We start from the raw sequence: 23,837 nt of genomic DNA on the forward strand, positions 1-23,837 counted from the left end.
TTCAAATTCGGAAATCGAAATCCTTTTAAGCTAATTCTCTTCATTTATCTCAATAAAATAAATTTCCCAAGTCCCCGACACATTCCATCCACAATTTTTCAATTTCCCTCCAGACGTTTCACCTCGAACTATGAAAATAGAAACCCGAGGGAGAAAGAATAGGCTAACGTCAGAGTAAATTTCGGCGGAACAATTAAGAAGCTTTAACGTTCGAAATGTCGCGGCTCATTTAGATCGTGGAAATCCCGCGGCGCGGAAAAGCCAGCCAATGACAAAGCCCGAATGTTTTCCGTCGAATGGCCATCGGGTTTAATCCGATTTAAACGCGATCGCCGATAGTCGACGGCGTTGCCCGTAATCAGGCCGGTTTATCGTCGAATCGGTCGGCTTTCCATTCGTCACCCCTAATTCTGCGATAAATACTGTAACATTAGCGGTTTGATTTGCTGAGCTGTCCGAATTCGGTTTATGACGGGTCCCCACCCACGCGCCCACCCAGCCCTTCCGTTCTATCCGTCAGAATAAATGTAACGTCAAATTGACGGCCCAACTACCGTGATCGCGTCCTAATACATTAGCATTGGGGATTAATTCGACGCTGGAGGGTAAATGGACAGACCTCGATTAAGGTTACAGCAGAAGATCGAATGGAGAACGAGAAACGTGTGAAGGGAAGAGCTGCTCGATGTAAGGTACTTCCTGCGTTCGTGTTTCGAAATACTAAGTGGGGAGGAACAATATATAGATATAGTATGATTTAAATGTACTTCTATTTCAGGCTTTCATCTTTTGTATTCAGAGATTTACGATATTGATTTCGTGATTTCACTTGGAAAGTGTCAGTCGAGTTCCAAGTGTTTAAATTTTGCTCTTGTCCAGATTTTGTGGTGTTAACAGAATATGTAGCATCCCTTAAAAATTTGAATATTAGTCAATCACAGGCTAAAGTAATTAACTACATTTCCTGAATTTTTAAAAATTTTTACTCCAAAGTATTTGATTCGAACTTTACTTTTTATGCCTGTTTTAAATAATTATACACGTTTTTGACCTGTGAAATTAATCGACTTGGTAAATGAGCAGCTTATATGTGAATTTAATAGTTCCACGTGAACTAATTTTGTCAGTTCATCGTTCCCTAAGTACATTCAGTATTCCACAAAAGCTACTAGAAATTCTTGCAAATTAGATTCCCAGGCGTAATGTTACTTAGAACTATATCAGCGTTAATAGTGGCTCGTGTATGGAAACAGCGGCCAGCTAATGGCAAACTTCGCGACCACGGCAATCACGGCAGCCACCCCGTAAAAACGAGTAACCCAGTGCAGGTCCAAAGGTTAACAGTTACCGATGTAACGACCACGGAAAACGGGATTTTCCACGGCAATCCAATAACCATAGCCGTCGAAATCGATGCCTTTCCTCAATTAACCGGGCGAACCATCGTGGCTTCACCGACATTTGAGTACAAGGCCAGTGATTGCCGAGGCTACCCTTGGATGTCTGTTTCTCGCTTCATTACATGCTCGAATGGGCTTCAACCATGGTCTGCTATACGGACAGGATTGCAACGTTCGAAAAATGGTTACAAAATTGTAATTGTGGTTACAGAAAAATAGAACATGTATGGTCTATTCCTTGATATGGAAATATTTCTGCATCTATTTGTGAGAAATTCGAATTTGCCAGAGGTGAGGAAAACTGACTCTTCAATACCTAGACTCTTCCATAGTTGAACTCATCAGTAACTGGACTCTTCAATACCTGGACTCCCCAATAACTGAACTCTTCAAAAATTGGAGTCTCCAGGATATCCCTGGATTCCTCAATATCTGAACTTCTCAATAATTGGACTTCTCGATATCTCTGGACTCCCCAAAATCCCTGGACTTCACAATATCCCTAAACTCCCCAATAACTGGACTCCTCAATACACCTAGACTCCCTAATATCTCTGAACTCCTCAATATCCCTGGTCTCCTCTCTTGCAAAATATCCAATTTTAGCATCATCCACAATATGACACAAAAATTGAAGAAAAACAGAAAATAATTCCAAGCATTCAGAATCCCCAGCATAAGCGAACAACCAATCTCGTAACTTAGAAAATGGTCAGAATATAAAAAAAAGTACTGTACTCGTTATATGCTCAGTGTTATCCTGCAAGTCAGAACTATGGAACCATTCAATTTAATATTCTTTATCCTGCTGCACAAAGTAGGCTAATCCCTCATCAGTTTAGTCTCCACTTGCACTTACAACTTTACTCGTATAATACTGCAGCGGTTGTATTCAAATCTGTGGACCGATTTAAATCCCACTGAACGGTGGAGAGATGAAGAGAGAGACACGTAAAATATCGCTGGTTCCGTTTCATTTCGACGACGCTTTACTCGAGAAAGCAATACACCGCAGCTGTACCCGCTTTTTTAATTTCGTTTATGCCGAGGCGTCGAGAGGGAGCGAGACAGGGGAATAAAACCGCGACACGATATTTTAATAATTTCACGACTGCATTCGTCGAGTGCTACCTACACACATAGAGGTCTGCGTTAGGTCTCTCAAATGCGGCTAGGAAATTACCTTCTCACACCTTCCTGACCCTCTGGGCATGATGATACCGCGGATTCTTGAGAATATTCTGGGAAATCGCGGATTACAGCGTGTACAGGCTGCTCCAAATGACGCGAAACTCCTTGGAGAAAAAATTTAAACCATACAACAGAAACAAGAATTTATATACGAACCCTGTGACGCGTGCTTTGAATCGATCTGTTACCCTCAAAACCTCTAGCTAATTTTCCTCTTTACGCTTCTCTCAAGTGAAGCCGCAGCTTTAAGCTCCTAAGCTAACCCACAGCTGAGCTCTAACATGGAAAATTGCTGAACTTCATGACCCACTTTCTCTAGAACCACTGAACCAATTTTAATTCAATTTTCACTGAGTATACTAATAAGAGTATTTCGGTAAACCTCTTAAATCAGTTTCATGATATTTCACACAAAGAAAGTTTCAATTTCACAAAATATAATATACCTAGGGAAGTTCTCCGAAAAATTTGGAAACGAATCGAAACCGAAAACTTCCCAGCCACAAAAGGATTAAAAAATGCAAACCGCAGAGTTTTCAGTGTCAGATTAGTTTCACTATGCAGGGGTGTGGGATATTGTTGAACGCCACAGCGAGTGTCAGCGTCGTTCGACGCTTATTCAGATGCATGTAAATAGAGGAGAGGGGAGGCAGCACACAGGAGGGAGATGCACGCTTCCGACATCGAGGGGGACACTGTTACAGAACTCCATTGGGCTGGGAAACTTCGTATTTTACCTGCCGTTCGTTTCCCAAACTGTAGTCGTCGAAATGTGTTTCCCCCAGACTCGATGCACCGAACTGCATGCGCGCACAATGCACAGTCGTGAGCGGCTGGGTGTCGCGTTTCAATTCGCAAATGGATGAATCTCTCAAACTGAGAGCCCGAAAAAATTGCGAGGCTTCGACAGAACTTTAGGGAATATCGAAAGGGGATCGAAACGTGGAGGACACTAAAACTTTCAGAAATATTCTTTGCGAATTCTTTTGAGTTTCTTGCCGACAGTACTTCGAAATTACAACAGCTTTTGAAAATTCATGTTAGAGAAGAAGGGAACACGGTTTGAATGAAGGTTACAGTTTGGCAAACACTTTCAGGAGGTACTGAGATATGAAATACATTCCAAAGTTCCAGACAGGGGAATCAAAGGATTAGAATAGATGAATAAAAAGACTCTCGAGCTTTCAAAATTTGAAAATATGAAACTCTGAAGCCCTGCAACTCTAAAAATTTGAAACTCTAGAGCACTGGAAATCTGAAACTCTAAAAACCTAAAGCTCTGAAAATTTGTAAACTTTAGATAGTGAAAAATTGCAGCTCTGAAAATTGTAATATATAAAATCGTTGATATTTAAAAAGGGACATTGTAGTCATTGTTTCACCTGAAAAATGGAATAAGAAAATTTGTTCGGTCCTGTTTCCCTCGCGCGGGCCGCTAATTTACCGCGCCAGGGGGATGTTGGGGATGTTCTCGCAAGACACCCCACAGATTTATCACGAGCAGTGAGCAGTGGTTCGATGGGGAACGAGAATGAACGAGCTTCGAGTCGAAGCTCCGCCTCGACGAGCTTCTCCTCGATTCAGGAACACTGAACAGAGGGGGAAGGTGCGCAAAATTACCCCTAGGGAGGGTGTACGACTTCCATAGAGTACAGTTTCGCGATTCAGCCACGCACACGCTGGCCAGACACGTAGGAGGACGCCGAGGCTTCCTTCTTATTTTTCCGACCGGAAATTCTCGCATCCCTGGAAATTAGCTGGCGTAAATCGCGCTCGACTTTCCCCTTTCAACGTGGCCCCTCGTTGGCACCGTGCTTCCCGTGTCCAGACTGGAAACACTGGCCGAAAGTTCGCTCGACGTCTTTTTCATTTTACAAACTCGTTATCGTCGAATTAGCGACGTGTCGCGAGCGGCGACCACTTTCAAAAGCGAGTCGCCCCGCGACTTCGAGACGGCTGAACCCTGGCTTCGTTTCGGGGGATGAGAAACGAGAAGGGAGGAATGTGTTGTGGTCGGGGGCGGAGCAAGGACTCGTTATAGCGTGTCGCGTTTTCTCTTGGCTTTCGCGGCGATTCGATGGGTTTCTATGGAAGAAGGGGCGAAAATGGAGAGGCTTGGATTTTGCAGACTATAGGGTGATTGAAGTGTGGTCTGAAAATGACTGTGATAAAAATTTGGATATTAGGTTGAGAGACTTGTGGTGTAAAATTAGAGAATTTTCAACCCTGCGACCCCAAATGTCAATATTCAATACCCTAAAAAAGGAGAATTTAATTAATGAGAATTTCTTGTCAATTTCCATGAAAAAGGACGACCAAGAACAGAAATGGCCCACTCGAGCCGAGTCCCGAATAAAATAGCTCCAAGCATTTGCATGTTGGCCAATTGCTTATGTGCATATGGAGCAGCATCGAAAAGAGCTCTCGACGATGTCCTCCCTTTTAAATTCGACGATCTGTCCTGCCTTCGTCGAGCAAATGATCAAGCTCCCGATGCAGATACGAGCTCTGCCTGTGAAAGAGCGGACGGAGGTCGTTAAGAGGCATCCTTAATATCTTCCTAATAATCTGTTATCAAAAACAGCCGCGCTGAGGGCTGGCAAGGGGAAAATTTCTGAAAGTTAGACGATCTCGTTTTTTCATCCTCAGCTAAGCTCGTTAGCGAAACGCTTTTTTTCCTGGCCTGATGGAATTTATTAAGCCAGGCACAACGATGATTAAAGATTAGGGTTATTAATAAAGAGAGATTCCCTTTCCTCTACAGAACGTGGCTTAGTTAAATTTCTGGATTTCCAAACTAAAAAGAAGAGTATGATAAATAATACTATCTGATTTTATACTTCATGTATATTTTGTTAGAATATTGTAACAGGGATATTTGCAATTGTACTATTCGTTTGATAAGATGTTTTCTAAAAAGCATTGTCTCTAAGGCTTTCCAAGGGTCTTCTCATGGGACACGATTTAAAAACACTAACACTATTTTAAAAATATCACTGCATGACTGCCACATGAGAAGCATTGTAATTTCTAATTACCTGTATTATTTGTCATTAATCTAATTCCCTAATTTCCACTTGAAATCTTGATTTCTACAACAATTTTGTATACAGGTATTTAGGTATTTATAATTACGTGCTTTCATATTCAACAAATAGTATTTCTAGCAGCGTTTCAATTTTATCGTCCTCTGTGCCTAATATCGTAGAATATTACCTACTTACTTAAACTACTCACGACCGAGTCGACACAAGTCCCAAGAGTGCCATGGTTCGCAATTACCCCACAATTACATCAAATTATAACCCAACACCGAATTCGTCGTCTTCTAATTATTTTCCTTGCCTCAGCCCCCTAAATAACTCACCCCGTAACTACCGTACATCATTTCGCAAGAAACTTCGCGGAAAACTTCCGACTAAATCATCTCCCCCAAACCTCCGCTTCCGTCCTTGTCTACCCACCCCCTGACCCCGTTCCCGCGGCGACTGTCTGCCCCAAAAAGTATCATTAACACTCGACGAACAGTTGATCCCGCCAGGCATATGCGTGCGCGACGGAGCGTCTTCGTCTTTGCATAAATTGCGAAGGGAGAGCTCGCTGGTGTAGTAAGCTCTCGCTGCAACTGGGTATTAAATTCGTGGCTCGTCGAGGCAAAGGGTTCAACGCTGCAGCCAAAGTCGGAGAGGGGTGGAAGGGTGCACTACAGGTAAACCAGGCACGAGATATGGAGCGAAGGGGGGAGGGTGAAGTCTGCCCAAGAGGCAGAGCCTGGCGCAGGTTGGTTCTACGAGAGAAAGTCGACACCCTGAACTCGCGCGATATGTCGACGTCTGATAAACAAAAACAGAACTGGCGGAGAGGCTTCAAGGGGTTGGGGAGTCGAATACTTGCGACGAATAGCGACTGGGGGTTGGAGTAGGTAGACGATACGGGCATGCTGACCACGTTTCCTTCGAGCACCACTTCGACTGCACTGGAGTGGACTTGGGCTGTTTCGATTGTCCGACACATTGTTTTCAAGACTCCCCGCGAGGGGATGGAAATCGTTTTGGAGATTCTGATTTGTTGGAGGGGAGAAGGGTGCAGGGACGAAGTAACGATGTGACGAGGGTAATGTTAACAGAATAGCTGAACTACTTTGCTCTGACTGTAAATCGGATCGTGTGAAAGGAATGGAAAACCTCGTAAGAAAAACAGCCCTTATTCAATTTTATCCATCAAAGATCCAATATACATGATGTAGTACTATGATATATATTTTATTAAAGAAAATATTAAAACAAGAATTCAAGATACTACAGTACTTTTCTTTCTATTTCCAAATATATCCTAACTAATAATATAAAAATAATTTAAAAAATCGTCCTCTGCAAATAAATCTACTCAAAAAAATAGAAAAAAGCTTTATCTTTCAAGAACTGTAATACGTCCTTTACTTCTCACATCTCAGACATTTTTTAATACATAAATTCTGCAATATCGTACACGTCAAAAATGTTTACAAACACGCAGAAACCGCAATCTAATATTAAAGTTAACATTATTAAACATCTATCTTCCCTCAACTTCTTTTATCCTTGCAGATGTTCGCTATAACTCGTCGAATGGAAACGATTGATGGATAATATTGTCCAATCGTTGGCAAGGAACGGTATAGCGAAGGGATATCGATCGGTGCCGTCCCCATGAAAGTAATTCGCGAATGGAAAACAGAGGTGTAGGTTGCGAAACGAAGGGAGAAGAGAAACGTAACGAGAGACGAGAAAACAAGAGCGCTTTTGATCCTGTTGCATATGCATACGGGCATTTCGCGTATGCAAATCTTCCACGCAGACGATATTGTTTTCGCGATCGACACCGTACAAAGCTGTGATACCCGAGCACCGAGGCGACCAGATTCCCGCGAAATCTTGAATCGTCGACGACGGTGTCGATGCAATTCCAATATCGGCCGTCCCGAAGCAATTTACCCGAGGAATGGATCTTTGAATTGCGTTAAAAACTTCGGGGGAAATCGAGTTTCGAAATAGTTACTGGGAATTTAACCCATCTATAACATTGGGCGGTTCGTTTGGATACTGTTTAAGCACAGAACTGGGGAAACAGAAAGAAGTAGCTATAGAAAAAATTATCTGATTCAAGACTGAGAATATGGATTAAAGAATGATCTAAATTATAGCAGGTATTATTGATATTTGAAATTCCTCGATTTTCGAGTCTTTGGAGAAAAAACACTTTTTAAGCAGAAAATTGGGAAAACAGAAAGGAATATCTGTAGAAAGATTATATAATTTGGAATTGAGGATATGGATTCAAGGATGATCTAAATTGCAGTAGGTATTATTGATATTTGAAATTCCTCAATTTTCGCGCCATTGAACTGAGATTTGAGGGAACCAGTCGACTTGAAATCTGACAGTGATTTGGACTTAAAAATAGTGTTCCTAGAGTTTTCACTCTGATATTACGGTTTCTGAATTCGTTCAAGGATTCGAGGGGATACCAAGCATAGTGGTTGATTTAAGATCGAGATTTCCGGCGCATCAAGAAATCAAAGCGGAGACTTCCTTCCCCGTTTCATTCGCTGCGACTCGTTTGCATTTCATCGCGGTTTTATGCAGCTGCTGCGATCTCTTCTCTCTGCTCTACGTCTCTTGAATCCTCGTCTTCCAGCTGCAACGCGATATCGAATCTAAACCAAGTCAGGATTTGCTTGAATTCTCGTTTCTACGTAGATGGATCTCTATACCTTGCTACGCCACGATCGAGAATAGGCAAAACTGATATCTCAAGTTAAATATAAAAAATACAGCCGAGCTAAAGACACTATAAATCTAAAAAAAAATACAGCATCTCAACAAAGACTCAATTTATCTTATACACAAATTCAGAAGTATCAAACACAAACTAGACTAAAGCTAGGTCTACATATATTACATAACAAAGTTACATAACATTTTAAAAGACATACGTATATCACTCTTTTCTATAAAAACCCAGCTTAAAGAAACCAAAAAATAAAAATTGTAAACGCAATAAAATTCATATCAAGAAAATAATTACCATTACAAATTCCCAAATACACCACTCCCTAAAATAATTCACAAGTCTTCACAACCACTATATCTTTCGATCCCAGAGACCCTCTTCACCTCCTGAAAGTGTCTCACACCCTTTTTCATTTCCCCACAATTTCCAAATCCACGCTTTCACACGTCACTCCTCCAGCGCGAAACTTTCCTCTCGCTCCTTCGATATTACACCAAGGGGAAATTACGTGGATTCTGGGCGAAGAAGCAGCGGCGGGACACATCCGTCACGGTCGGACGTCCGGTCGTGCGAGAAAAGTCGAATGGCCATATTGAATTGCAAAGTTTTCACAGGTTTTCGAGTTCTCCGCCGCCGCGCCGGAAGACGGACGACAATTGCTCGGCTCCGCTTCATTTTCCAGGGCGGCACAACGCCGCCCGGGGAAATTCGGCTCTGGGAATGGAAATCTCGCTGGAACAGCCACGCCAGGAAGAACAACTTTGTCGCCACCTTCTGCCCAGCCCCCATCCACCCCCTATTCGATTCTTATTCCTGTTTCCAGTCGATCCGTCGCATTCGTGCAGCCTCGCTTGAACCTCTGGTCAACTGTCGCGAGAGAGAGACAGGGGAGGAATGTCTATGTCTGTGTCTGGTCATTGAGTACTGACTGGAGTTTTGTTATTGTGATGGGTTTGGTGAGAAGGAAATGTATGCTTGGAATATTTGGTGCGATTGGGGGAGAGCAGTGGAAGGGGCAGGCGGTGAGATGGGGTGGATGTCTGTGGTTTTGAGGGAGACTAGTGGGAAGATGTTGAGGGGGATGTGAACGATCGTCTGTTTGTAGTCTAGGTCCTTCTGGTTTAGGTTACTGTAATATAGGTCACTGTAGACTATATAGTCGTTCTATTGTGGATGATGCTTGTGTTTTAGGTAGTCCTTTGGATGATCCTTCTGTTATAGGTAGTCCTTTGGATGATCCTTCTGTTGTAAGTAGCTCTCCTGTTGTAGATGGTCTTATTCTAGGTCCTTCTAGTCTAGGTCCTTATAGTCTAGGCCCCTCTAGTCTAGGTCGCTCTGGTCTGGGTTAGGTTACCTTCTAATTTAAGTGGTCCTCCTGTTCTAGGTCCCTCTATCCTAATCAATTCTCCCATTTCAGGTCCCTTTATTTCAAATCCTTCTATTCCAGGTCCTTCTAGTCCAGGTCGTTCTAATTTAGGTCCTTGCTTTCTCTTGTACTCCCCACTCTCTATGATCCTCCTACTTCCTGCTTCAAGTACCCTATTCCTCTACACTCCTCCCGTGTTCCGTATCTTATCCCCAATCCCTAGCTTCCTCCATTATATAGGTTCCCCTATTTTCGAGCTTCACCCTCAACTCCTATATTCTACCGCTCCTAACTCATTTTACTTCGTCAATAAAATATTTCGAAAACAAATACCCAAGCTTGAAGGAAATGGCCAGCTCGAGTGAATTCAATTCACTCTCCCTTTAATGTTCAGCTGCCAAACGAGTCTGCTCTGTTTCGCCAGGCAGACGCACCGGTGGCAAATTAATCAAAGTCCCCGAGTGAATTGTAGGGACTCGGTCAACAGATTACAGAGACACCCGTCTGTGTATCATCCGCGTAATAAAAGGAAAAAAGCGTCGGCGTCGTCGAACCCCGGGTAGTTTTTCAGCGAGCTCCTCTCCCCCCACGTATTGTCGAACAAACAAGAGGAAAAGTGAATTCCCTGGCAAAACCGATCGGCTGCGTGTTCGGTGAAAAACTTTGTTCAAAGAACGATGCAGAATGTTATCGAATATCCATACATTCCACGCATGTCTCTCAGCCTTTTGCAACTGCGCATATATCCCGAATTCAATAAGTTTGAAATTCAACAAAATTCCAAAAAAAATATTTCTATTATTCAGTTCCTCGTTCACCCTTTCTCCCCACGATACTATACAACTACACATTAATCATAATCTTATTTGAGTTAGTCACATTCCATATGAAACGAGGATAGAAATGCTTCGAAACTGCTATTATAGAATACCCTTGTACGTAATTCTTCTCTATTCCCCCGCCAAATATAAATTACCATTAACTGTCCCTCAAGGTGCATCCATAAATAAATAAATACTTCCACGAAGCACCTGTTGAAGATCCAAGCATCCCAAAACCCGAACACCTCTTTATAGTTCTCAAATAATTTAGGAAAAAGGGGTTAAAGTAAGTCGCGGAAGTGGAAACGAAACGAGAGCGTCTCGCAGACGTGCGAAAATCGCTGGCGGGAAACATGGGCGGGGGCCACGAGAAGACCAGCGGAAAAAGCGACGAGTCGCGTCGGGGGTTGGCGAAATAAAAGAAAATCGGCCGACGAAACGAGGTGAATATTCAGCAGAGGAAAAAGGCCGTAGGGTTGGCGAGAGCTCTGAATGAACCGAGAGTGGGCTGAATATTAGAATAGGAGTATAGGCAAGGGAATTTATCGGGGCCTGGTTTATTAGCCATTAAGGAAGAACCTTCTCTTGGAATATTGTCCCCAGCACATTCCAGCGCGTTTGACTGTCGATCGCACTCGCACACCCCTTATCCATACACCCACGCACGCTCGTGTACACGGACAGAGCGGGAGAAAGCAATGATTCCAGTGTAAGCTGCATGCTGCAGTCTGCATCCGAAGGGTGGAAAATTGAAATTGAGCCTCCGACGTTCGGATATACTCCGACGTCAGCACGGATTCCGCCTCGATCCCCTACCACGCTGCGTCAAACTATTTTGCTTCTCGTAATTTCCTGGGCTTCGTTCATATCACGCCGCTTCGACGATACTTTTCAACCAGATCAAGTGAGACTGAGGCTGATTGGGTTCGATGGAGGGATGGGGCAAGTAGGTTCGAGGTCTGTATTAAATTAGACGCTGGGGACATGTCTCTTTTTAGGGTTACTGGCTTTTGTAGAGGTGTTCGGGGATCGATCGTGATTCTAAGGAATTGTTCTACAAGTTTGTTTTAGATGGGATCCTCGGTTGGAGTGGTCGACCGATCTCTTTCCCTCTGCAATCCTTTTCTGTGTATGTATGTAGGGTAAGGTATGTTTAATGGCAATGGTGTATGGATAAGGCAATGTGTGTAATTATATTGACGTAAGTAATAAAAATCGAGAACTAAAAATAAAAAACAGGTTGTGACCTCTCAGAAATGTGATTCTGTGAGAAGGTCTCACAAGAGATCCCACAAGAGATCCCAAAGGAGGTCCTAAAGAAGGTTCGAAAAGAGGCTCCAAGAGTTCCTAATAGGAGTCCTAATGGGGCCTCAAAGAGGGTGCAAAAGAAAATCCCAAAAGAGGTCTTAATGGGAGTCCAAAAGAAAGTCCCAAAGCAAATCGCGAAGGAAGTCCCAAAAGAGATCCTAATGGGGTTCTGCAAGGACTTGCACCCCACCAATTAAGAATCAGGACTCTACAAAAAAAGGTGAATCCAAAAGCTGTTACATAATTTTCAATGTAGTTTTCAATTTTCAACAATTTTCAAAAAATCGAGAAGCTTCTCATTTAATATTATATTCACTTGTTGAGACAACTGATTACGAGTCCATTCATCGTTCCACTTCATACACTATACTCCACCCCAGAATCCCACACCCTCAAGACACAAAAGCTCTAGAAATCAGCAAGCAGCTGAAAACAGTCTAAAGCTGTTCGCTATCAAGATCCACCGAGCAGAATGCTCGACTGGCACGTTCTCGACCACAATCGGATCAAAACGAGACTGCTCGAAAGCGTTTGATTAGTTAGACAGTAATTCAGGCCCAGCGAGCCTATTGTCTGGATCGAACGACCACGGTTGACCAAGAGGTGGGATGGCACAGGAAAGGCAAGTAAAAGGAGAAACTACGGGGATCAATATTGGCTGGTGGTGGTATTTGTTTGGGACGCGACTCGGGTAGCACGTGAGCGCGGCAGCGGGATGAAAAGGAGACAGTTCGAATCGATTCCGAATGGGAAGCTCCCTTTCATTAAATCCGAAAAACGTCTTTCCCTCTCCCTTCACCTCTCGCCGAGGCAGAGGATACAAAAGGCCTTCGAATGACCGCGAGAACGCGGCGATCGGATTCTGGCGAAGAATAGATATGCCGAACCAGTCAATTTTTTTCGCCCAAACAATGGGCTAACCACCCCCTCGCCTGGGGGAGTCATAATCCAGGGAATTCTGATGGATTTAACAGGTTGCAGCTGGAAATTCGGGTTGATGTTCGATCGAATCCCTGATATCCACTGATTTTTATTTATTTTCTGAGAAATCACTTTTATGAACCTTTTACATTTCTACATAGATATATCTCTTCTAGGGGAATAATAATGATAATTAAACTGAATATCTTTATGCAAGCTTCTCATTTCCTAAATGCATCAGAGAAGAGAAAGCTAATTGAAGATTTCCTTATTAAAGTTTCTCTTTAGAATCGTGGGACCAAGTAGTGAATTTCTAATAGTGTTTTTTTTTATTTCTTGTCTTTCTTGAAGTTGCAATGGTAGATATATACATTAATGGTGAAAATAATTGTGAGTAAGTGGCATGCATCGAGGTGCAGTGATTAATATAGAACGATCACGATTTTCCAAGCCATTGATTCGCGGGGACATCGTGTAAACAGATTTCGAGAGATACTCATGAAAATTTATAGCGTCGACAGAATCCCAGGACAAAAACGCCGATGAATAATCGAAATTAATGGCGACGAGGTAACCAGCATCGCGAAAAGCTTTTTCGAACAACACTGTTGCAGGACACGAAGGAAGAGGATTCCCTGGGGTCGATGGAATCGATAGAAATAAGCAAAAACAAGCCACGCGGAGAGGCTAATGAGCCGATAGGGATCTTTAAAATTTAATTAACGTTCCTCCGATGCCTCCTATTACCCAGGAACTCGTCCGCTATCAGAATCCTCTTAGAGAGCACGATTTCTAGGAAAAAAGACGAAGAGGGGGAATGCTTCAATATTTATATATCCTGCAGGAAGAATCCAGAAGAGCTCATTGGTTGCTGAGATTGAATACTAAAGCAGCAACAAAATAACGAAATTGAGTGTCAGCTTTGGGTCAGAACCAGGCTTTCCTCGTAATGTTCTGTTTCTACTGCTACTGTGCACTCGAATCGGGATCAGTGAAAAACGGAGACAGAGGGGTAGGGGTAGCTCGTGTTACCAATTAAAATCAGGAAATGGCAAGGCAAAATAGCGCTTTCAACGATCGTTTCGAACGGTCCTCGATTTGCATAACAGTCAAGATCCCAGGATCTTCCTGCTCAAGCAATTTCATTAACCGCGAGCCTACTTCCGCTCCTCTTTCTCTTCTAGCTTTGGATACAAACCAGGATTGCGTCGCGATCACGTAACCATCTCGCCTTCTTTCCAAACACGGCTTTTCTCGGAGAGACGACCGCCTTTGCTCCGCCAGATAATCATCTGCTTTTCATTTTCATACGAAATTCGGCGGGAAGTCACGCTCCTTGCGCGCAGCTAATGAGCACACTTAAGCGTGATAACTGTGGATAGTGATCCTCTCTTGCGTGGCTTCGTGGGTGGTCAATGCTGCAATTTATTGCGATTGCAAAAATCTGGGGCAGAATGATTCAGCTGACTCTGAGTTTTAGCGGTGAAATTCGAGGGAAATAAAGATGGGGTAACCCTGAACCATTTAACAACAGATGTTTCTAAATGTTCGAATTTCTAAAAGTTTACAGTTCCAAATTTTCAAATATTCAAATATTCAAATATTCAAATATTCAAATATTCAAATATTCAAATATTCAAAAATTCAAATATTCAAATATTCAAATATTCAAATATTCAAATATTCAAATATTCAAATATTCAAATATTCAAATATTCAAATATTCAAATATTCAAATATTCAAATATTCAAATATTCAAATATTCAAATATTCAAAAATTCAAATATTCAAACTTTCAAATTTAAGGATTCTAATATTTAATATTCCAAAATATCAAAATTTTAGAATCCTCGAATTCCAATATTCTAGAAATCTAGTATTCCAAAATTCCAGTATCCTAGAACTCCAGAATTCCAACAAAAATGTTACCAAATATGGCCACAATCTACTTACTCAATCATTCCCACCCAACACTTCCCTCCCCCGACTCTTTCGCAAAACTCATCACCATAAACACGAAACATTACACTCCTCCAAAGATCCCTTCACTGATCTCCACACATCGATCTGCCCCATCCCCAAGAAGTCACGATACACAGATAGCCCATTAAAAAAAGAGAGAAAGAAATCTGTGTCTCGTGACTAGACGCAAAAGGAACTGTCTCCAGTGGACCATCCACGGTACTCTCAGGCATTCCGTGAAAAGTTTCAGTCCCGCGACTATCAAAGTGACGCGAGGGAAGAAGTTCGAGGCGGCGTGTCTGCGAGCGACGTTGCGAAATTTGTATCGAATGCATACCCTTCCGCTATCGCAGCCAGGAATCGAATGCACGAGCGTCGCTCGCGTTACGTAAAGCATTTTCAGCGCGCGGCCGAGACGGTGCCGCGTTGGGGCCGAATGGTTTTTGATTCATCGTGACCAGCCCGCTAGGAAGAAACGTATCTCAGCTTGCTATCGGGGACTCGGGATCCAATGGGGCCGTTAGACACTCTATTTCCGCCGTATCGTCTGTAACGGTGACACGGGGCTTTATTACTATTCCAGCTGGGATGCAAAATCACTTTGGCCGTGTGTCACGTCGGTAGAAAGGCACTAACCAGCGAGGGAGAATATGGAGTCGTCTCGCCGACGTGTCAGCCTCGACGGAGCTCGCTGAAAGATTGCTTTAATAGCGTTTTTGGGAATAATTATGGAGACGGGGAAACAGAAATATGGGAATGGTTGAAATAATTAGAAGAGGAGTTGTCTAATGAGTTGATCACTGGGGAATGGATAATGATGATGGAGCTGAGAGTATCTTGATTTGGGAACTTTGGGATACCCTAGATCTTTGGAGTATGATTAGTTTAGGTGTACAGGAAGTGTAAGAAAGTGAGAATGAATGATAATCGTCTCTGTTGAAAGACTCGTACATATAAAATGTATATATAGGTGAAACACATCGACGAAAAATCATATGTCAGGTTGGAAGGGGTCATTGTAAAGGGGAGCCTTCCCTCTATAAATTCACTGTTAAAAGAGTCGCCAGAAAAATTTACTAACACTTGTAGAATGGTTTGAATTTATAGAATTTTTTAGAAAAAAAAACCACCTTCAACTTTCCACTTCGTCGCCTGAAATAAAAATTTTTTCCAAACAATTCAATTCAGGGATGTGAATATAGAAGCTTCACCTTTCAAAATGAGACCAGGTGGACTCCTGTACGATTTTTTTTCACAAAATTACAGTAATTCAAAGATCGACAATTAAAGAATCACCAAATTGTGACCAAAAAACGGTAAATCTTTGACCTCCTGTAACTTAGTGAAAAAAAATCAAACAACAGTCCACCTAGTCTCATTTTATTGGGCAAAGCCTCTATTTTCACATCCCTGAATTGAATTACCTAGTAAAAATTTGTTACATTAGAAATCGGAGTAAAACGCTGAAGGTGATTTTTCTCTGAACAGTTTTACAAAAGTTTAACAGTGAACTCTCGTCGAAGCAATACCGTGAATCCTACGTGCTCCCGACTGTAGCCTCCTCGCGTTCCTCAGAAGTCAGCCTCGCGTTGTCAAGGATGTAAAGCATGCGCTGGTATCGCTCGCGATGGAATGCAAAGTACAACTCCTTTAAGATTCGACAGGCATGTAAACCGTAGAATACCGATAAACTCGAGGCGGTCGTGCAAGTATTCTTGGCACAGGGGGCTCCAGGCAGAGCAGGAGAGAGAGATGTGATGGAGGTGAGTGGGAACGTTTGCCAAAGAAGCTGATGATCTCCGTCTCGTTGAGCAATAAAGATGACAATGCATTCGAAATTCGCGGAGGTTTACTATGTCCCGAATTGGATGGGTTCCACGCGAGGGAAAGATTAAATTCTTCCGCCTAGGGACACATGATCTTAAATTTTGTTTCGTCTATTCCTGGGATCATTTCCCCTGGGAATTGGATTTGGAGCATTTTTAGCCAAAATGTGGGAACTGGAGTGAGAAGGGACAGTTTGGGTCCAGGGAGATTCGAAGAAAATCGTAAGAAAAAAAGCTGTCTAAGTGGAGAGTGTCTAAAAAAGAGTCACTAGGAATAAATATTCTTCAAAGTACGAATGCCTGGAGTAACTATGAAATTATATAATGAAGGTGTACATGATAAACTTCAAGAAACCATCTCGATTATTCATGTAAGATGGTTCATGACCCATCAATGTCTTAGACATGATGGATCAGGCTGGCAGCCCTGTTCCACTTTGCGGAATCTACCTAGATATGGTAAACCACGTATCATCGTTCATCCCACGAATTCACCACCTGGGGGATGAAGATGTAGTCGATGGAGAGAGATACACCTAACAAGACATCTGCCTTTCCCAGGTTCAACATTTTTGCTACTTTGCTATCGTCCTCGCGTAGCTGATAGAATTATAATATTTTAAATATAAGAGAACAAGTAACTTAAAATTTAATTAAACTGTAGCTAATTAAACTTGAATAGGTAGGACAGTGTTTGTGATACTGTGGAACAATTTTGGATTCTGGAATTTTAAGAGCGATTGCCCTACTCTTCTTGCCAAGGCAATCGATGCGATACTGAATAACAGAATAGAAGAAATAAATTTAGAATCCCAAGATGTGTAGCAAATTTTACAAAATTCCTAATATACAAAAACAGCGATCAAACTTAGAATTTAATTAATCTTCTAAATTCTAACACCTGTTCCCAAATCTCCCTACTATTTTTAATATCTATTTACCCTTGAACACCTACCTCGACATCCATCCTTGAACCAGTCCCTCAGTCCTCAACCACAAACCTACATTTATACGTCTTTGCCACCGAAACAATTGCAGGGCTGCAAGATAAATAGAGCAGATAGCGTGGCAATTGGGGTAAGATAGCAGGGTGCAGTAGATATATCAAATCCAAGCAGATTTCAAGAACGAATGGGCCAATTCCCAGGTAGCTCGTAGCTAGCCATATCTACAGGTGCGTCCTTGTTCCCTGGCTTCATACTCGTCTTGGGACATGTAACTGCGTGCCCGTGTTAAGCGCGCAACGAGGTAATTACGCTGATGCGATCTACAAGTATAGTTTTCGAGTAAGAACACGGCTGCTTATCTCATTTCACGATGATCGATGGTGATTCTGCTCCGAGGATGAGTCGCAAGTCAGACTTTATATTTCATTCAAGGGAAACCCATACCTGGTGGAGATATCTCTACAAAAGGCTCGAAATTTCGTTTGTATATTTAGATAAAAACAGGCAACTGTTTTGGATACTTGTTGTAATCAAGTACTTGAGATTACAAGATACTTGATTACAATAAGTATCCTTATAGTTTTGAGAGGCTTCTACTGCAGCTTCTACTGTAATATATGTTTATAATACACTAGGCTTTCTTTATAATATCTTCTTTGTTAATTACATTTTGTCTTTAAACATTAGAAACTAGTTGTATCAATCTATTACTGCACATGCTCGTTTACTCATTCACTCATACGAAAAATCGTCTTCCATTTAGCTTCCCATTGAAACTACTTTAGTGATTAATACACTAGGTTACAACAAAGTTAACACGATATCGAAAAGGGTAGCTCTTAAATCTAGACCCAAACATTCTAAATCTCCTCTCCATCCCCACTCTTTGGACCTACCACCTCCACCCTGAGTTCGCCCCTAAAAATCCCTCAAAATCCTTCGCGAAATCTCTCCACTATTTTTCACAAAGCTTCTAAGTTAACAAGAACACGACAGCTCCTGATCGATAGACCCAAGTACCCCAGGAGAGTCCTCTGCTCCCAGGAGCAAGTGAACTGGTCAAAGGCATTAGCATATAGCGTACAAAGAGAGATCAGACCGTCCGTGGAGTCTGAAATACGACACAGACGACAGAATGCGCTCGGCAATCGGCCGAGCAAGGCATGCAGGCCATTCAACGCCGAGAACTAATAACACAACTCGGCGAGTTCGGTCGCGAGAGCCACCCCATCGGGGAATTTCCTTGCGCAAGCAGCCGCTGCCACTATAATTCACGTGGCATGGAGTCTCGGGTCCACACGTGTCCCCCGAGCAAATAATATCTTTCGTTTGCTACTGACCTGACGTAGTCGAGAAGGATATCGTGACGCGAAATGAGAAACGCAACTATCGTAATAGTTGAGGGGGAAACGAATGGTTTAATGGTTCAGTGGGTGAGGTGATAAGGCAGGAGTAGAAGTAGTGGGGGGTGTTTAAAAGCGCTGGGGTGAATGGGGGGCAAGTTTCTTTGAAACTGATTTGGTTGAATTGTGAGGCAGGGGTTGGCTGGGTCTGGTCTGGGTTCAGGCTAGGTCTAGGGTAGGTCTGGGGTAGGGGTGAAGTAGGCTTGGATTAACTGTGGACTAGGTCTGGTCTAGGTTCAGGATAGGTCTAGAGAAGGTCTGGAGTAGGACTGAAGTAGGCCTGGACTAGGTCTGGATTACCTCTGGATTAGCTCTGAAGAAGATCTTGGCTGAATCTGTATTAAGTCTAGACTAGGTTTAGGGTAGGTCTGGTATAAGTTTCGGTTATAGTTATATCCCATACAAGTCATTCACAGGCCAAAGCGATTTACTCCACTATTGAATTTTTTAAAACCTCCTACAATTCAAATAAATATAATCATGTTTGTTATGTACAGCTCATCGTTATGGCAAATAAGCAATAAAATTCTAATACTAGAATTTTAAATAAAAAAATTCCAGGTTTCAGTGTCTCTGAATCACCCCTCGAAACCTCCCTCCACCTTTCCTCCCCACTCGAAACCGACAATCACCCTTCGCACGCGATCTAATGAAAAAAGAATCACCAATAAAAACATCAAATTTTAATCTCCCCCGATCGAAAGCCCCGGAAACGCTTACGAGCCATTACCACTCGAAACGGCAACGTTTTATCTTCCCTATCCGAGCGCGAAGCTATTCATCAAAATCGTTCGCTCGCCGACACAAATTTCCACCAACGAATTACTCGATTCTATTCACGCGAATGGGAGATTTATCGCGGGCTCGATATAATTAATAATTCATAGGAAAACACGGGCCGCTTTTAATTCCAATAAAATCACGCGATCGCTCGGACGGAATTAATTCGCGGAGGTTGGTCGGGGGCGTCGGTGGTATATTATCGCGCAGTGACGCGACGAACAAAGGCGTCGCGAAAATATTCGTCGGGGATCTAATCACGCGTTAACACTCGCGACGCCTCCCTTGGACGTCCCCGCGAAATTTTGTTCCGCTGCGGCGTCGGGGCCGAGCTGGACAGAGGACGCGACGCGTGCAACGCGATTATTGTTATTCAAATGGCGGGTAAAGCTGCGGGGCCACAATGGCCGATCAATTGGCTGGCTTCGTGAACACCCTGGGCGCAAATGTTTCATGGAGAACGACGAGATATTGATCGATTATTTAACTAACGAGCTTGAAGAACAGTCTAATAGTCATCGTATTTCTTTTCTGTGTTTCTAAGTTGCAATCTACGATTTGAGATAATCTCTTGTTCTATTTAAAAGTAAAATTCAAGAGGAATTTTACACCTTTTTTGAGAAGACTGCTCGAGAAGTAACTAAGCCAAAACCTTTCGAAACTCCTCGAAAGAGACAAAATCGACCACCCCTGTTATTAAATCAGGAAGCAACTATCTTCATAATTACATAACGGTGGTTCCCACTGAATCCTGGTTAATGACTCTCATAACAAGCTCGCCGAACGCACCGATGGTCCACATACTCGCAAGCCGAGCGTTCTCGAAATTAATAGAAACATCGGGGGCGTGACGCTATCAGATAAGGTCTAGTATTGTCGCGGGGCGATTTACGTAGGTTCGAGAGCAGTACGCGATGCCGCGGCGCAAAGTGCCATCGAATCGAGCTCGTCCACAATTGCAATCTATCAGGTGCGCGTCAGGTATCACACCTTCGCGAGGGAATAATTTATTGCGAGCGGGCTGAGCCCGCCCAGCCGACCAACAATATAAGCAATTTCGTGCGCACAATGCGCCCACCCTCTGGGAGCCACCGATAAATATGAACAGAGTAGTAATAAATTACGAAGGACGATTAGAGAGAAGAGGGAGGTGGTTGACGATAAATTAACGCGGACGCGTGTTCTACATTGTGTATCAACGATGTCCAGCGACTGATCTGCTCGATCATACGATCTGCATTCATATTTTCTCGTTTTTCTTCCTCTTTCTCTCTCTGTTATTTATTACGGGGTTAGTTCAAGCTTCGGGGAATTGAGACTTCTATTTATTTTGAATTTTCGATACCGTCAAGGACCCAGTTGCTGATCAGAATCGAACTCTAGGTTAGTTTAGTATTTCTGTACATACAGGATGTTTAAAATAAAGGGTACACGTGTGCTACTTCTTGGAAATATTAGGATACTTATTTTTTTGAATATATTTTGGCTTTTCTGTGTAAACTGCAAAAAATAATTATGTGAAGATGTAGATATTATAGAAATTGTTAGTAGAGATTCTAGTATATATATGTATAAGTGCAAATAACAATAATAAGAGAAATGTGTCTGACTCGAAAGCCTATTCTACTGCGCAGCTTCAGTAGAATAAGTTCCAAGTCAGACAAGACATTTTTAAATATTTAAAATTTCTGATACCTGTTACTGAACACTGTGTATTAGTATGCATCATTTTGTATACAACTATGTTCATTCATAAAAATCTAAACAATACTAAATCGATTATTTTCGCGTTATTAAAAATATAATATAAAAAATACACTATATCATATTAAAAATATACTAGTTTTACACTGCTTCTATTTATGAAACTATGACACTGATCGAATAACTCTGAGAAACTCTATCTCTATGATAACACACCAAGGCTGCATTATCAGCAGCATGCAACGTGATATGCAGTTACACTTCCAGAGGGCAGCAAGTATTTAACGTAAGAGGTAAAGCAACAAGCATCGCTTTCAGCGAAAAAAAAGGGGAAAAAAATAATCACAGAAATGGGAAAAAAAATATTAACGTATCATGGGAATACGAATCAGTTACAATTTTTATATTTAATTTTTTCGTATTAATACTTAATTTAATTTTGTGATTAATTCTAGAAAAATAATGGAGAATAGTGGAGGCGGGGTATGTAGCGGGAATTCGAAATTACAGAAAAAAAAAATTCCTTCGAGCCGGATTCGAACCAGCGACCTATGGATGTCTCTTTCGAATCGACCAACTACAGTCCACCGCTCTACCAACTGAGCTATCGAAGGTCTTGAGAAAACTTTTCTCTTTCGGAGTAAACACTATGCAGTCCCCATTTTTTTATGTATACATAATAAGGTCACATTTATAATTCATATTCCGCGTGAAATACTTACACACTAATAATAATCAATTCAGTACACAAACATTAACACCCCAGAAAAACAGTATACACACCACAAGATTCGAAATTCAGTGAAACGAAACATAAAAGGTACATTAACTTAAACCAAACATTAGAAAGGAGAACAGTAATACCGAACTTAATTTTAAAGAAAAATCTAGAAGCAAATATTTCTAATTACAAGACTGTATTGATATCACTAGCAACAGATATTACTACAAGCACGAGGCTCCACAAAGATAACCTCAAAAACTCTCACTGGCGATAAAACACCGTGTACATACACACAAAATTTGCTTTTCAATTCAAGGTTCCATTCCCTTCAAATATTCCCATGATACGTCAGTAAAGCTAGACAACATGACACTAACCCATTGACACTAGACCAAAACAAAGGTGCCTCGTATACAAGAAACATTAGAACCACCTCCAGCATACGTGTCAACAAAGGACAGTGACAGTAAATAGTGTCAGTGGGATAGGTCAATGTTAGTGCGAGAATTGCCGATGAATGGACAGGTAACCTAAAAGTCACTCACCAGAGATGCGGGTTACAGTGTCTGGTAGTCCCAATGGTAACCAAAACGCTCCTCGACACCCACGTTTATGGAACAGGATGTTGTTTCCAGTAATCACAGAGTTACGTCAGCGTCGTTGGATAAATCTGACACACTTTTGCTTACGCGGCACTACGAACAACACTTTAAACACCGAAAGCTCGTCGAACGTCTACTTGTTTTTCTTTAACGTCAAACGCACACCGAGTCGTCTGTAAACGCGCCATGTGCCGCCATCTTGCGGACATAGTGGAAGAGCGTCGAACTCTCGACTAGGTCTCGATTTATCGAAGTAATTGCGATTCTCGAGATGACTGTGATTCCCAGGAAAATTCTTCGTTAATCTGAAATTCGGTTTCAATGTTATGTTAATAATATTACATGATTAGAGACATGAATTTGGAAAATATCGTGTCGATCGAGGTACTTGATTCGCGAATGTAGGAATATAGTAAAAGAGAAACTAAATGGATGAAGAATTGATGTATATTACAAGTTGAATAATCGTGGAATAATATTATTATTAATATATATGCAATTGGTATTGATCTTTTGTTGCTAAATTGCTGAATTTCAGGCTATGTTTTATTAGTTATTGAATTTCGAAGCGAATTTATGAAACCATTTGCGTCTCTCACGGCCATGGAGGGCATGGAATTTATGAGGGGATTTTTTGGCGAAAATTGTATCGATAAAGTATTGAATATTACTCGAATATTATGAGAAGGATGAAATCTCGAGTTTAGAGATGTTTTAAAGTAAGTTATAACTGTTTTACGTACCTTTTTCCAAGATTTTGGAAGAACACGCGAAGACGCGTGCTGCAGGCAGGACGACCAAATTCGAAGAGCAGAGAGCATGCGCAGTGGGATCTTTTTGGCGCTTGGCCATCTGGTGGCAAAGTTCTACGAAACCCCGGTAAATTCAAATTCAAATACGATTACACTCTTTTCTTCTCTACTATTATAATTTGAATATATTATAAGTAATACAACTGCTAGTGTATTTTTATTATAAAATGTATATCCTCCAGTAATAATATATGATGAAAAAAAATGAATTGTAAAAGCATAATAAAATGTACGTATATGAATGTCTCATTACTTGAAAAATTGAGAGGATAGTTTTAAAGGTATAAAATACATATG

The 23,837-nt window shown here is 41.8% G+C and overlaps 1 protein-coding gene and 1 non-coding gene across 5 annotated transcripts in view; both read right to left on the bottom strand.

Moving 5' to 3' along the window:
- Ph4alphaefb (prolyl 4-hydroxylase subunit alpha-1) overlaps positions 1–22,853 on the bottom strand; it is a 260,485-nt gene extending 237,632 nt beyond the window's left edge. For all 4 annotated transcript variants that reach the window (XM_076379861.1, XM_076379853.1, XM_076379870.1 and 1 more), the window contains exon 1: positions 22,672–22,853. The gene's annotated coding sequence lies outside the window, so the exon portion shown is untranslated. The remainder of the gene's footprint in view (positions 1–22,671) is intronic.
- Positions 21,924–22,016, bottom strand: Trnay-gua (transfer RNA tyrosine (anticodon GUA)). Its single transcript has 2 exons — positions 21,980–22,016; positions 21,924–21,959 (listed from the first exon to the last, which is right to left on the bottom strand). It is a non-coding gene; the product is annotated as a tRNA-Tyr (tRNA).
- Positions 22,854–23,837: the final 984 nt, after the last annotated feature.

Source organism: Calliopsis andreniformis, chromosome 1 (assembly GCF_051401765.1).
Source record: "Calliopsis andreniformis isolate RMS-2024a chromosome 1, iyCalAndr_principal, whole genome shotgun sequence".
NCBI lineage: Eukaryota > Metazoa > Arthropoda > Insecta > Hymenoptera > Andrenidae > Calliopsis > Calliopsis andreniformis.